General features: G+C 41.5%; 1 long non-coding RNA gene across 1 annotated transcript in view; it reads right to left on the bottom strand.

The window, feature by feature from the left end:
• Window positions 1-1,139: 1,139 nt before the first annotated feature.
• Window positions 1,140-13,583, bottom strand: part of LOC103663079 — a 54,044-nt gene continuing 41,600 nt past the window's right edge. The window contains exons 3-4 of the long non-coding RNA XR_568669.2: window positions 3,540-3,623; window positions 1,140-1,271 (exon numbers count right to left, since the gene is read on the bottom strand). This is a non-coding gene — a long non-coding RNA (uncharacterized LOC103663079). The remainder of the gene's footprint in view (window positions 1,272-3,539; window positions 3,624-13,583) is intronic.

The raw sequence follows: 13,583 nt of genomic DNA, 5'->3' as shown, positions 1-13,583 counted from the left end.
ATATAGGTCAGGCAACTGTGGGTTCTATGCACTCAAAAGGATTCTAAATTCTTCTAAGAATAGCGGTTGGTTATGTCTGGGTTTAGGGAAATCCTTATAGTTCTTAATTCAGGCTGGATTCATGATTTCAATTCTGTAGCCAGCATATCTGGTTCATAAGCAAGATGGATGTTTAGAGGCAACTGACATTTTGAGGTCTTCAACGAGGTCTTTGGGAAAAGGTAGGGCATCTTGTCAAGGTATAGTGGTGAGAAGAGTCAACAGAGGTACAGAACCAGACAGGTCTGAAGAATAGAGAGAAGGAGAACTGGATATAGGAAGGCAACCAGAGGACAAAGAAGGAAATTATTTACTAGAGAAAACAAGTATAGTATTACTGTTACTTAGGTTTGTCAAATGACTCATTAGCTTTGGGCAAAACATCCTTTTAGTAAAGCAATTCTTTTAATCAGAGTTCTGTTTGTGTACCAATCAAACGAACAAAAAATTCTACTCATTGGGCCTGAGAAATATTAATTCCTTTTATCTTCCAAAGCATCTCTCAAATGAATAATTTTGTTCAAGTTCAAACATTCCCTAGAGTGGCCACCGAAAGCCTAAATAATCTTTGGTGAAGTTGTGTCATGTAGAGAGATAATTGAAAAAAAATAGGATTCTAATGAGAGTACATATAAGACAGGAGTTTTTCCCGAGACTTGGAAAGGATTTATACTTAAACAACCCCATGAGAGCTGGCAACAGTCAGTTGAAATTGATGCTTGTGCACTTTGTGTCTCAGGGCCCCAATGTGACAGTTGGCAGCCTCTAAATACAGACAGACAACAGTCTCTCTGGATCAAAGCTAAGCTCTTAGGACAAAATATTTAGATGGAAGGAGAACCTTACCCATTGGGGACCCACAGCAAAATATGTATGGGTAAGAACCTCACACTCACCAGTCTATGGGGTGGTGCAAACAACAGGCCTACAAGGCCTAAGCAAAAGCACAGAAGAGAGCAAAGGGATAAAAAGGAATGGCCTGATTCCATCAAGGATGCTGAACAAATGAGAGCTAATAACAAAACCCACCTACTACACTGAGAATAGAGAGCCAAGAATCTCAATGCAAGAGTATGGAGTTCAGACCCAGGGTTCACTCACCATATAAGCGCTGAGTCAATCAGCTGTGAACAGCAAGGCACAAGGGGCATCTGTGGGTGCTGCACCTGCTCGAAGGCTGGTGTCCATGTAATGGGCAGTGAAGACCATATCTCAGTGGAACCTCCAGAAAGCTAGAAATCAACAAAGACCACCAAAATGAGAACAAGCAGAGGCTATTTATTCAGAGCTTGCTGTAGCAAGGACTTAGTTGCTCTTACCTACATTTGGTAGAAATTCAAAGGCAGGCAGGGTAGTGGGAACACCTTTCAGAAGGAAAATTGGGAAAGTTTCAGGTATGCTTTAATTGGAGGTTGTTGGCATGAGGAAGCTGGAGTCAGGCTAACTAGAAGGCACCTTATGTGATCAGTTTGGGGAGCATATTTGGCTTTCTCTGCTTAGTTCTGAGTTGGAAGTAAGAGCACAGAATAGAGCAGTTGGCAATCACTGACCAAACCCTGGGCAGACTGCTGCAGAGGTATAGTTGGCCTTTCCAGGTTGTTTGTTGCAGAGGTCGTAGGTCAGAGTTCTATTGTCATATATGGTCTGGCCATTGTCTGTTCATATAATCAGTCTCTTGACCTTTTAAATTTTCTATTTCATTTTCCTTTAATTGTCCTTGCTCTTTGTGTTTATAATTGCAAAAGTTTGGCACAATCTAAATATCTAACACTAGGGGATTATTGGTGGCTTTTAAATTTGTACCATTTAATCCCTAATGTTGGTCATTTAGAATTTCTGGGCACTAGTTCCAAGTGGAGGATGCAGATTCTGTGGACTTTTAAATAGGCTGGCTCCAGATTAATTAAACTCTAGCCCAAGACATACTGGGTCTTCAGCAACACAGGCCAATGGAAAAGCAAGGAAGATAGAAATTAACCGTATGGGGATAGGGTATAATAAATGATAGCAAAAGCTACTATTTTAAGTCACTGAATCTTCACAACATCTTTAAGGATGCATTTTTATCTTTATTTTACAGATGAGGAAATTGAAACAGAGAGGTTAAGTAATTTACCCTACATGTGCAACTAGTAAATGGCAAAGCAGCATTCAAGCCCAAGCTGGCCACACTCTTAAGCATTATGTTTTTAGCTAACTTAACTAGGCAAATTATGCCTGAGGGCAACAAGAGCTGGACTCTGTAGTGGTTAAGACAACTGGATGTGGAGTCATCCAGATCTGAATTCAAACCCCAGCTCTAGCCCACACTGGCAGTGTGATCTTTAACACGTTTATTAACTTATCTGAGCTTTGAGTTCCTGATCTGAAAAATGGAGAGAATATAACTAGAGCCAGATGAAATCTACCAGGATCCAAGCAGCTATATGTAAAGCATCATAATATTATTGAAAATGAAATGAAGTAGGAGAAAAGTATTTTCCAGAACTTCTTTCACAAAGAATGGAATACGTAGCTAGGAGGAATATTTTAATCAATTGCTGGGGAAGGGAGAGCAATATTAAGTATAAATAAATAGTTGCTAAATCACCTCTAAGTATAGGTATATCTGATTAATAGTAGGACTTTGTTTGGCAGAGTACTTTATGAAATCTTGGGCCAGAGTGTAATTCTCCCATAAATAGAAGAATGGCTGGCTGGTCAACAGGAACCCCTCTATTCACTTCCCCCACACTACCCTCAGCCTCTCTATAAGTACTAGAAATTTAAAGATGGTCAGTTTGAAAGAGCACAAATTATTCAGCTGCCATGATGTCCATGTGCCTTGTCCTGGCCCAGCTAAGGCTTAACTCATAGAAACATTGTAAAGATTAAGTGATATTTGGTACAACCACATGATTGCCAATATTTGACTGGTCTGACCTACAAAAATGGTAATATGGTATGGTTCAACCCAATAAAAGGATTGAGAATACTTTAACCCAGGACCTGGTCTTAGGTGAATCCCTTGTAAATAGTAACTAGTCTTATTATCACTTGCCAAGAGGAGGCCAACTGATTCAGGCATGTTTCTGTCAGGAAGCATTTTAGGTTCAATCTAATGGATGGGGGAATTCCCAAAATTTAGCAAATACTGGCATCATGGATTGAAACATTAGTCCATTCAAAGCAGAATGTCTGCCCATCAGGTGTCTGGCACTAGACACAACTCCCAGAGGGGAGTCCTAGCAAGAGTGAGGCTAGATTGTTGGAGTTTCCCAACCAGCAGACTGTGGGGGATGTGTCTATACTTCATCAGGGCATTAGGAATGCACACAGGGACACTGAGGCAGAAGCCCAGGCCGTGCACAAATCCAACTTGAAAGACAAAGAGAGGAATGGAAAAGGAATTAGTTTGATTTCTCTTTCTGTTGTCAATCCCAAAATATTTTCCACAGCAGAACAGTTTGGGTGTAAGTTTCAAGGAAAGGGGCTATGAGGTCAGAGAACTTCACCCCTACCTTGGAGATCTACGATGTACTTTCATCCAGTAATCTTCATTTGACAAACATTTGTTCAAAGCTAACAGATGCATATTAGAAGCCCTAAAAAAAAAAAAAAATCTTATGAAGAGCATGTTTAATTTTGTTAAACACTGTGTTTCTCAAATATTTAACATAACTTTTATTCTTCATAAAATGCTTAACATTCAGTGGAAACTAACTTTTCAGAAGATGCTTTGGGAAATGCTTCCCTGGATTATAAACTTCTTATAAGGATATTCCGTGCGCTTAGTTCAACTTTTTATCTTCCGTACCAAGCACAATAGCTGGCATAGAGTTGAATTTAATAAAGGTCTTTTGAACTGAATATGCATAATTAGAAGTATCAACTAGGTTATTTCTCACATCCCTTTCAGCTTTCAACATCTATATTTCTGTGATGCATAGATGTACCTAAGAATATACTAGAAATGACCATCATCAGTACCAAGGAGACAATGATTAATAAGGATACTCTGGTTTTTCTTTAGTTCAAATAAATGTTTTGCCTTTTAACAAAGAATCAAAAGGCAGTTCTGAGTAAAATAAAGAAGGTCAAGGAGAGCTTCCTGGAGGAGGTGTAAGCTTTGAAGGCATCAGTGTAAGGGTTGACAGAGATGAGGGGCTAGAATGATGAGACGGAATACAAAAAAAAGGAAGACAGGTTTTTTAATTAAGATCGTTATGTTTCTTTGTATTTTTTTTTAATGGCCTTATAGTCTTTGAGATTCCTTCTATCAAGTAGTTGGGTCATGTCCCCTTTCCTTGATTGCTTCTACCAACAGAGTATGTCAGAAATGATACTTTGTAACCTCAGAATCTAGACCATAAATGATCATGCAGCTTCACCTGTTGTCTTTACTTTCTCTCCCAATGCTCCTCCTTGGGACTGCCAGGTGCCAGTGATGTGGGTGAAGGAGCCATCTTAGTGGAGAACCTTTGGTTCCATTGGTAGTCCCAGCTTTTGAGCTGTTTGAGTCACCCCATCTATTTAAGTCTTATCAGCTGAGGCTTCATATATTATGGAGCAGGGAAACACCATTCTCCTGGTACCTTGTCTAAATTCCCGACCCATGGAATCCAAGACACAATTTACAGTGTTTCTTTTATATCACTAAATTTGGAGGTAGTCTGTCATGCAATAATAAATAACTGGAACAATTATGACGGCTACAAGTGCAAAACTCCGACCAAATTAGTGTAAGCAAAAAGAAGAAATCTATTGGCCCATGCATCTGGAAAAAGCAGGAGCTGAAGCTGGAACTGATTTTGTTATCAGAACTCTCTCCCCATTTGTTGCCTCTACTTCTCTTCCTACATTAACAGGAAAGAAAACTTGTCCCTTGTAGGATCAGTTTTCATTTAAACTTCAAGCGAAGATATTGGCCCCATTGGATACTGTGCACATTCCTAGGTTAATAACTATTGTTCAAGGACTGGAGGTCTAAGAATGGCTTAATCCTCGAGCCAATTTCTCTGGCTAAGGACAGGATCTACGATAAGCAGCCTCCACCAGAACACATCATTAGAGCAAGAGCAATTTACCCCAAGAGAAGGGGCTAGTCTAGAGAGACAAAGCAATTCGCATATATTACAGTGGTTTAAATATTATTTCAGGGCTGCTTTCTGAAGCAGAGTAGCACCATGTAGCCACAGATGGGGTGAAGTGTGGGATGAGAGGGTCTCCCCAACTGAAGATGGGCAAGAAGTCTTAAGCCCCCAAAAGACTTGGAGGAGTATGCTTTGCTAACACCCACCAGGTATTTTTTGATGAACATGAACATAATTTCACACTGGCCACCTCACTAAATCTTTGCAACCACCCCAGGAGCAGGGAATGTTAACCCCCCCACTATGAGTAAAGAAAACAGAGCTCAGACAATCAGAGTTACTTGCCCAAGGTCATATGCTTCTAGGGGTCAGAAGTAACCTTCAGAGCCCAGACTTCAGTCTCCAAATCTAGAACCCCATATGCAATTCACATGAAAAGCAGTGAAAACACTGGACAGGGTGTTATCCACCCAAACTAAGAAAAAAGCCTTATATTTCTACACACAAAATCTAAACACAAATATCCCGAAGTCCTGGTTGTCCGGACATAAATAAGACAGCAGGGAGTCAGGTCTTGAGACAGGCAGAGACAATAACCACAACCTGAGGGACTTGTTTTCTCCATTGTCTAAGTGCCCTTGGACCTCAGACAAACCCCATATTTCTTGGAAACGTGTATTCCTCTGAGAGCCAGGGAAGGCGTGTGGTCCAGTAAATGCAATTAGCAGTCTCACCGCGCGTTTCCTCGCCTGTTGTCTCCCAGAGTGCAGTCATCAGAGAGCTCACGGTTTCAAAGCACACTCTTCCAAATGACAAGAGTCGCCGGCAGATTTTAAGTGGATTTGAGATGTCTATCTCAGGAGTTTTGGGGATATATGAAAATATTTACTGAGCATCTCCCTGAACAAGACTCAGCTCTAGGCACAGAAGGATACAGGAATGAGAGCGAGACACAGAACCAGCAAGAGACGAAACTCTGGCAAGTTATTAACCTCATTTACAATGTAGAATTAATAATATGATGATGGTACACAAATTTATATCTCTGGCCTGGCCACTCCTATAGCTCTAGTCCTTTATATCCAAATGCCTATTCCAAATTTGCTCTCAGGTGTTTCACAGGGGTCCCAGAATCCACATGACCAATGCTGAACTAATGACTATCTCCCTCAGTTCTGACCCTTCTCTGGTGTTTCTAGTTTTTTAAAATAAAATAAAACTCCCAGCAATTCCATCCCAATATCTTCTCAAATTGAGAATCTCAAGCATTAATTTGGAAAACATATCAAACACACCACCATCTCATGTCTGAACTCTAAACCAAAGACAGCTTTATGCCCTTTTGGCCACTACTAGCAGGGACATGGGGGCAAGCCTTTACTTTTAGTTGTTCCTTGCACGTCAATGCCTGACCTCCCCGCAAACAGGTACACTTGCTCTCTGTGACTGCGTCTGGGACCCTGCAGCACTCACAGCAATGGTCAAGCTATTCACCAATTGCTCTGAGTGTAGACACCCTGCGAGAACAACTACAGCAGAGAACAGGACCATGTAGGCCACAGCTCAAATTTTCTCATTTTTTCTCTGCAGGGCAATAGTTATCAGGACTGACCCGCTGAATTTATTACAAATTCCTCAGAATGACTCAATCACAGTAGTGATTCTGAGTTGCAAAGAAGGACCTCATTGAAGTCAATGGGACTGAGATTTGGAGATGTTTAATTTGTACCTCCAAAAGGGATAGAATTAATCATATTATATCAACAGATTGTACCCTAGACCGTACAATTTTCTCACTGGACCGTGAGCTCCTTAGGACCAGGAACGATGTCTAAACTATATATCTTGTCCTCATGGAACCAAACGCTGTCAATTTCAGAAGATGTGGACTGAATCACTTTAGACACTAAGCTTCCTGCAGAAAGACATGAATTTTCCATTTCTTTCAATTCCACTATAAAACCAAGAGATACTTATTGAATTGAGAGTCTTGGATTTCAGTCCATGGTTTTCAGTAATTAGACTTCAATGTGTACCTTTAATTAAATAGCTAATTGTTGTTAATTTCAGTGGATAGTCCACCAAGATTGTAGTGAATGAGCGTAAGGGTTGCTTGCTTTTTGGCAACCATTTTGTGAGTAGGGAATTTAAACCTTAAAAAGTAATATGGCATTGTGGTCTATCTGGGTTGAGAGAGTGTACTTATTCTTTAGGTGGAGAGGTCGGCATTAGTGTAAGAGGAGAAAGGGGGACTGTTAGCTGAACTGCATGGAAACCATTCCTTTCCTGTTAGAGCCGCAACTCCATAATATATGGCATATGCATGGGACATCTGAAGCCACAACAAGAGGGATGGTGGCTACAGAGGCAGCATTTAGGGTTGAACTGAGATAGGGGGTGTCTCTTGCATGGTACTGGAATTAATTTGGTCTTGCTCTCTCTTGTTTCCAGTGCTTGGACACCTGTTTTATATTTGACTTTTCATAGCTATCCCACAAGCTCTCATACCACACAATAGAGGTACAGGCATGGTAGGTCAGTGGAATGACTTTTTTTTTTTTTAAGTAAAGTCCAAATGAATGGAAATAGATCCAGGAGGAAAATCATAAAAGGCATGACTTCCTAAGATGTTTACTCTCTCCACGGATAGTACAATTCTACTCTAGAAGTTTTCAGGGACTGGAAAGTGTTATAGGTAAAGGCAAAACGCTATTAACAGGGACCTTTTGTCTGTATCTCCTGTCCAGACAACTGGAATCTCTTTAAGGTGCTGCACCTGTCCCTACATTATACATGAGGCATCAGTTAAAACAGCTGGTGTTGTGGCTTCTTCTACTGACTTCATTCCTTAACCATTTTCTATTTTCTATAGCTCACATCTCACATTCTTCTGATCTAGAGTGTTCTAGTAAGTGGCCTACTTTTTCATGTTTGCATCCTGTCTCCCCTCCTAATTCCACTTACAGCATTTTTATAGTGTAGAACCCAGGCTGCTCTGGACACGGATTGCTCTGCCTCCCCCACCACCCCCTAATCCCCTCCCCCCTCGGCTACCTTGCTTTTGGCTGTTCTGGATAACTGAAACTGCTTCTCAGCCCTAGGCCTCTTTGCCTCCCTGTGGAAAGGACTCTTATCAATCTCATCCTTTGGTATGGGCAAGACTGGACATACCCTTGAACTCCTGAAGCTACATTCTGATAATACAGCACTAAAATGTTTGGGGGAAGGAAAAATCCATGGAAAGTAAATTAAAATCAAAGAAAATATCTGGTAAGGGCCATAAAAATGATGAGACACGTCAAGAGTTTAAAATCTATCCAATGGTTTTCTACAATTACTAATAACTCCCCGAAAACAGACATGGCATGTTCCTGCCCACTGTATTCACCAAATTTTTATGTTAATTAACTTAAATAACTTGGAGCCTCTCTCACCCTCCAGAAAGCATAAAACACCTCCTTTTCTGAACAAAGGAATGAAAAGGTGAAGTAAGAGCCTGAGTGAACATGTATCTCCAGAAGCTAGCCCCAGAAGTACTGTGAAAAAAGTCTGGCTTCACTGTAGGAGTTGTATGTAACCCACCCTATAAATCATTCAAGAAGGTAATGGAAGACTGAATGCATGAGAAGAAAAAGAGGATGTTAGAGAAAAGACTGCTGGGAAAATCACCCATCTCCGGAATTACCATGGATTCTCCTTCCAAAACAAGAAAATATGTACATGTGAGTTCTATTCCATTTACAAGGAGTGATGGAGACCTTCTTTATATCAGACACTCCTTTCGAGAAGAAGCCAAACAAAATACAGCCCCTGACCTCAATAAGCTGACAGTCAATTAGGTGGAAACACAGATAATAATATTTATATGACAAGCACCAGATGCTAGAGGACCACTGCAGGGGCACCTAGCCCAACCTGAACACTCACAGGTTTCCTGAAGGACACATCTGAACTGACCCTTGAGCGCTGAGTAAGAATTATGGAAATGGGCCTGAAACTACCCAAAAGATCTTCACTAGTCCACCATTATTTTATAATAACCCAGTCCCACACACATGTTCTGGGGCAGGGAGACTTGGACACTTCTGCAAGGACTTTACAATCCAGTCATGGAGAGGAGTTCTGCATGCATACAAACAGATACAGGCATTGCTCCAAGACTGTAAATACAGGCTAGACACTGTGGTTCCAACTATATTAGTCCTAATTTAGTGTTGATACAGGAGAAGAAGCAGGATCTGAAAGGGTCAAAAAGATTATCTTTATCATTAGTATCCAAAATGTCTGAGCATCACAGAATTAGAAGTAGGCTCCTCTAAAGATAATGAATCTAATCCTCTCAGAAAACTGAGGCAGCTGATGACAAATTTCGCGTCCAAGTGCATATGACCAGGAAGTGGTGAAGTAAGCCTGAGAGTTCCTTGAAAGTATTTCCAGTACTTAAAATATAGTTAACGCTCAGTAAATATTTGTTGTGTTGGGGTTGAGGGAGAGGGAGAAGCAGGCTCCCCGCTGAGCAGGGAGCCCGAGGCGGGGCTCAATCCCAGGACCTTGGGATCATGACCTGAGCCGAAGGCAGCAGCTTAACCAACTGAGCCACCCAGATGTCCCTCTATAGGATAATTTTAGGGCAATCCTAAAGCACTGATTTCCAGAAAGGCATGGGATCATGACCTGAGCCGAAGGCAGCAGCTTAACCAACTGAGCCACCCAGATGTCCCTCTATAGGATAATTTTAGGGCAATCCTAAAGCACTGATTTCCAGAAAGGCAACTGAGATGAGGATATCACAATAGATTAATGCAAGAAAAAAAGATCATTCCTCAAATAAAGCACTTATGGAGTTAGATTTTAGAGACCGAACAAAACAGTCCATGTCCAATGGCGTGATACAGTCAAGAACTGTATTCTTAGATATTGTGAACTTCAACTCAGCAAATCTTTTTCAAATACCTACTGTATGCCAAGCATTTGATTCATCTCTGACATGCAAAGATTAATAAACCAATACCTGACCTCCAACTCCACTTCCTAGGAAAAGAGACAATACATCTACCCATAATGTTTTGCTAACCTCATAGAAGCAAACATGAAATGTTAAGGGACCAAGTGAGAGGGGGTGTTTGATTCTAACTTAGGTGGACTTGTAAAAATGAGAACATTTTATCTTAGCCTTGAATTATGATTAAGTCTTTAGCACATGACAGGGACATCATAGGCAAAAGGAACAAAATAAGAAATCAGACAGGCACAAGACAGTGTTTACACCTGGGAATTCCAGAGGTCTGATGCAACAAACACAAAAGAAGCGCCTCCTGTAAAGAGAGGTAGCCCAAGGACTGGGTTAGACTGGGAGCTACAAAAAGCCAGAGCTACAAAAAGTCTAGGTAGTCAGAAGAAGCAGGTAAATTAAGCACAGCTGAGGTCACGTAGCAGACACTGTTGCGGCCCCATCTGTATCCCTTCATCATGCACCATTTCTGTACAAGCCAGCCCAACTTCCACTGCTACCATCCAGGACTCTCTTGCTACCATAGCCCACTCTGCCTGCATGCGAGCAGTCCAGAGTGCTAGAGAATTGATGTCTGCTCTCTCCCTTCCCCAAGCAAGGATTAAGGGTGAATAAATGCCTCTCTTCACTTAATTCAGGTGGGAAAACCCTGAAACATGTGTTGCTCTGTAGAACTAGGCTCCAGCTGCCCACGTTTTTAACTTCTTTGATAATAATTCTCTACCAGCTTCCCTCTCTGCCTTGTCTTACTTTTTCACTCTCTTACTGAGGTTTCCTAGGATCCACCCTCAAAACATACCATTTACATCTGACTTAGTGTCAGGGTCTGTTGCTGAGGGCAAGCCAAACTAAGACACTGTAAGAAAAATGATCACAAAAGACACAGTCATCATCAGGAAAATAAAACCAATGGTGAGCTTTGAAGACCATGACAATGCTACCAAGACAAATCAGGGGAGAGAAGCTAGTAAGTAGGAAAGTGAGAGAAGTTTTAAGATGTGGGCTAGGAAGGCAGTAGGCAGGGGCACAGAAGGGCAAGAAGGTCAGAACTAAGGCTATGAAAATGATAGCTTGATGTGTCAGTTACTTGATTCAAGGGCAAGCCTCATGGATCGATGGGTACTTAATCATTTTGATTTGGGGATCTCTGTGAGAAACTGATGAAAGCTTTGAACTTTCTATCCAGAAGGGGGTGGGGGGAAGTACATACAAACAATTGTGCTTGGAACTTCAAGGGATTCCCAAACCCCAGATTAAGAACCCCTGATTAAAGGCTGTGAGGCTGGACTCTGAGGGCCTTGATTGCCTGCAGAGTGCTTTAGCATTCATTCCATAGGCAATGGGGAGCCAGCAAAGGTTTTTACTGTTGGAGTTCCCAAGTGGTTATAGTTTTCCATTCTAAATGGAACCCAAGAAATCTGGATGTTTTTAACAGATTGAAAGAGAGATTGGGGGGAAGCGCATAGATAATTGAGCTCCTTGTTGGCCAAAAACATTTTCTACCAGATGCACTCTAGGGCTTCAAAGGCCGCTGGCTGCAGAATCCAGATGCACCTCAACGGATGCCACAGGGAGTCACTTCCACAGCCAAATGTTTTGGCCTCAAAAATTCCTGGAGCAAGACAGATAATGAATGGAGCTGGAAACAAACTCAGGACAAACACAGCTTTCTATATTACTACATGTAGCAAGTCTGGGATGCAGAGTGGACAAAGGGGGGGGGCAGGAAGACAGAAGAAGAGAGGCAGAAAACAAAAGAATCCATTTGGAGAGATAAACAGAGCTGGGAGGGCAAACTAGAAAAAATGAAGGGTAGGACCTATCAGAAATATAATTGTAGGAAACAAAGGCTAATTTGAGAACAAACAAGAAAGGTGTAGAGAAAGAAAAAAGATAGTAACTGGACTTTAAGGATCTGGAATAGTACTAGAGAGAAAAAAAATTCTCTTTCTTCTATAAATGAATTCAAGGAATGGCTCTCATATTTTGAGTATCTACTGCATAGAAAAACTACATTCAACATCACTATACACAATAATCCTACAAGTAAGGTGCTATCCTCATGTCACAAGTAAATAAACTGAGATCTAGAAGAAACTTGCACTAGGCCAACAGGTAAGCAGTGGTGTAACTGGGCTTTGAACCCAGGCCTGACTTGGAAGTCACACACATCCCAGAGCTCAGATTTGTAGACCAAACGCAACTGAAGCAAAGACAAATTACATGGCCTATACATCGAAACAAAAATGAAGAATTGTCCATGCCTACTAGTAATGTCCATGCCTACTAGTAATGTCCACACACGACTAGTTCTTGTTGCCCTCATCCCAGAGCTCAGATTTATAGACCAAACACAACCGAAGCAAAGTCAAATTACATGGCCTATACATCGAAATAAAAATGAAGAACCGTCCATGCCATTTCCTGTCTTTTGTGGACTGATGGAGTAGGAGGAGGCTGTTGTGGCTGGTCACCATGATCATCTGCACGATGACCTCTGAACCTTCACTATCCAAGCCACCTTACTGGCACAGCTCCACTACTCAGTCAGGGCACGACCCATGGGAAAATGGGAGGACTGGCATGCTACAGGCAAAAGGACCTCAAAGAGGGTTATCCAGACAGATACCTTCAAGTTTCTGGAGTGGCCCACGGTGAGGCAGAGAGCATGGATGCTGAGCCAGGTGATTTAGATACAAATTTTGCCTGACCACCCATTACCTCAACAACCCAATGAACCTCTCACAGCCTCAGTTTCTTCTCTAGTAAAAACCAAACCATCTTTTCAGGGTTAATGCGATGACCATACAAAATAATGGATGCATGTGTCTAGCTCTCAAAAACTAGCAATTTTGCATTCCAACATCTTCTCATTCTCCTCCATTTCTATTTGAACCCTTTTGTGTATATGTTCCCTATGAACCCACCACCAAAGCCTGTTAGCACCCTAGTTATAGCTCTCTCACTTCATTCCATGTACCCATATTTGATATCTAGTATAAGAACAAAATTAATTTGCTTTGAATTGTACAATTTGCAAAACTTGTCCAGTTCTATCATAGCATCTATCTTTACCACGAACCTAGGAAGTGAGCAAACAGGAATCATTACCCCTTTGCTACTATGCTAGAAAGAGGCTCAGAGAGTAGGTGTTAGGTGCCCCAGTCATATAACAAGTAGCACAGCAAGTAAGGGTCTAGTTGGCATAAAGGAACAGAGCCAAGAAATATACATGTGCTACTATAAGAAAATACCACATACTGGCTGACTTCAACAACAGGAATTTATTTTGCACAGATCTGGAGACTGGGAAGTCCAAGATCACAGGCTGGCCAATTAGATTTCTAGGGAGGGCCCTTTTTCTGGCTTCTAGACAGCCATTTTCCCACTGTGTCTTCACATTGGTTGGGGAGGGGGAGCGGGTTGTCTCTGATCTCTCTTCTTGACACTAATCTTATTGG

The sequence above is a fragment of the Ursus maritimus genome, unplaced genomic scaffold, assembly GCF_017311325.1.
Source record: "Ursus maritimus isolate PB19 unplaced genomic scaffold, ASM1731132v1 scaffold_12, whole genome shotgun sequence".
NCBI classification, from domain to species: Eukaryota; Metazoa; Chordata; class Mammalia; order Carnivora; family Ursidae; genus Ursus; species Ursus maritimus.
This window is presented reverse-complemented; position numbering and strand designations above follow the sequence as displayed.